Source organism: Myotis yumanensis, unplaced genomic scaffold (assembly GCF_028538775.1).
Source record: "Myotis yumanensis isolate MYYU_CA2020_CCGP unplaced genomic scaffold, mMyoYum1.0.hap1 SCAF_21, whole genome shotgun sequence".
Lineage (NCBI taxonomy): Eukaryota > Metazoa > Chordata > Mammalia > Chiroptera > Vespertilionidae > Myotis > Myotis yumanensis.
In genome coordinates, this window is record NW_027223772.1 from 18,321,883 (window position 1) to 18,324,646 (window position 2,764).

General features: G+C 54.5%; 1 pseudogene; it reads left to right on the top strand.

The window, feature by feature from the left end:
• Positions 1–399: 399 nt before the first annotated feature.
• On the top strand, positions 400–1,275 carry LOC138998984 (THO complex subunit 4 pseudogene; annotated as a pseudogene).
• The last annotated feature ends 1,489 nt before the right edge of the window (positions 1,276–2,764 follow it).

Here is a 2,764-nt window from a genome sequence, read left to right on the forward strand (position 1 = left end):
CTCCCATATCAACGCGCTTCCTTTTCAGTACAGCTTGCCACTGTGAGTGAATACTATGTCAGAGAAAACTCGATGATAGCAAAGAACTGTGAAAAAATGTAGAGTTTTTTCTTTATGTACCAATCTAACAAAACGAGCACAGTAAATCACTGCTGCGGGGGCCTGGGCGGGTGCGGGAACCGAGGCTGGGACCGAGGCAGGGCCGGCTCTAAGAGAGGCCGCCATGGTGGCGAAGCGCAGGCCGCTGCCCCCGAGAGCTGGGACGCCGGGCAGTTCCGGAACAGGGGGCCCCTTGGCCGAGGCAGGAACCAGCCGGCGCCCTATAACAAGCCGAGACAGCTTCCTGTCGAATGGCAACATGACCGCTTCCACAGGGCCTTCGGCAGGGGCGCCAGCCTGATGACCGGGGGGAAGCTGCTGTTGTCCAACCTGGACTTCAGAGTGTCTGACGCGGACATCCAGCAGCTGTTTGCGGAGTTCGGGCCTCTGAAGAAGGCCGCTGCCCATTACGACCGCTGTGGCCTCAGCCTGGGAACAGCCCATGTGCACTTTGAGCGGAAGGCAGACGCCCTGGCAGCCAGAAAACAGTACAACGGCATCCCTTTGCATGGCCATGCCCTCCACATCCAGATCCTCACCTCGCAGATAAACACGCAGCCCAGGACAGTACCCAGTGTCAACAGACGCTGGGTGAATACAAACCGAGGATCTGGAGGCTTCGGCAGCAGTGGCACTCAGGGCCGCGCCCACGGAGGCAACCGGTGTCCAGGCAGTCGCATGGGCTGCCATTCAAATCAACAAACCTGGGTGGGGGAGTTGGACGCCCAGCTGGACGCTTACAACTCGCTGAGTGGCACCAAAAAGTGGGACACCCAGAAGGATGCTTACAACCCGAAGAGGGGCACTGAGCAGTTGGACGCCCTGCTGGACACTTACAACTCTATGATGGGCCCCAAGCAGTTGGACGCCAAGCAGGACGCTTACAGAGGGATGAGGGGCACCCAGCAGTTGGACGCCCATAAGGGCGCTTACAACTCGATGAGGGACACCAAAAGGATGAACACCCATCTGGGCGCTTACAATGTGATGAGGGACACCAAAAAGTTGGACGCCCAGAAGGACACTTACAGCTCCATGAGGGACACCGAGGAGTTGGACTCCCACCTGGACACTGACAGCGAGATGAGGGACACCGAGGACTTGGACGGCCAGAAGGACGCCAATGAGATGGACGCCCTGCTGGACGATGACGATGCGATGATGGACACCAGCTAAAGCACCAGCAAGTCAGTGTGAGTGAGGATGGCCAGGGACCAGGGGCCAATGATGGAGTTGTTTCTTCTATTTTGAAATAGGATTGAAAACTCCTAGAAAGATTTTTCATTAACTTTTATTTTATTCAATAACTCTGAAAAAGACCTGTTTTGTACAGAGTCATTTTCAGGATTCATTTTACCAGTTGCTGTTTTCACCTTGGCCATACTCACCCGAAAAGGTGTGGGAAAAACAGACAGACAGACAAACAAACAAACAAAATAACTCGTTCCCTCCGATAAAACAAAAACAACAAAATACCCTCTTCAGAAAAAAAAGGTTGATCCCGCCTTTCCAATTTCTGAGGCTTTGGCAAGCGCAGGTGGCCAGGCCTGTACTTGGTCTCTGGGAGTGGGCCTGACCATCCATCCACTGAGTGAGCGGGGTGGGGGAGGGCGGGGGGTGAGGGCTGGGGTGGGTGGGCGTGGGCGGGGTGTCGATCAGATGGACAGGCCAGGATGTCATCTTTAGCTGTGGATTACAGAATTTGGGTGGACTGGGGCAGGGGCCGAAGAGCCCGTCCAGCCCTCTGCTGGTAGAGAAGCGTCAATGTAAGCCCCCCTCCTGCAACCTCCTGTGGGGAAAGCACAGACAGGTGACTGGACTTCCCCATTTCTGGCTAGACTCGAGGCGGGAAGGACGTGCAGGGGGCGTTGTCTCTGAGAAGGCAGGGGCTGAAGGGTGTTCATGGATGGCGACGGACCGTTCAAAGCAAGGAGTGTCCGTGCGTGACTGAGGATGTACACGCACAGACGCACACGCTCGCGCACACACACAAACTCCAACACTCACACCCACACCCACACACCTATCCCTCCCGCCTCCAACCCCCTCCACCCCCCGTGTCGTCCCCCCCCCCACACACACACACAGGAGAACAAGGTCCCGCTAACAAGAAATGTGCCGAGTGAGGCACCCCTAGGAGATTTTCCGTTGCTTTGTTTCCTTTGGCACATCCTGGGCCCACCGGAGCCTGTCTAAGTATGTATTATCACCTCTTCTACCTAGAAAAAACGGCGATGCCGTCCCACAAGGCGTGTCTTTCTCCTCATGATCTTGCTTAGGGCTAGCTTCTCTTCTGTGTTCATGCAATGTCCTGTGATGTGGGTGACCCTGGCATACTTCCTGCCATTTTGTTTTTTAAATATATTTCATTGATTTTTTATCAGAGTGGAAGGGAGAGGGATAGAGAATTAGAAACCTCAATGATAGATAAACCTCAATCAGCTGCCTCCTGCACACCTCCTACTGGGGATGTGCCTACAACCAAGGTATATGCCCTTGACCCGAATCGAGCCTGGGACCCTTTAGTCCGAAGGCCGATGCTCTGTCCAATGAGCAAAATCAGTTAGCTCGGCAGCCGCCATTTTGAAAGGGCAAATGTCAATTCCTCTCTTTTATCCTCTCGCCGCCTCCACAAATCTGGCATTTTAACTTCCCTGTTTGGATA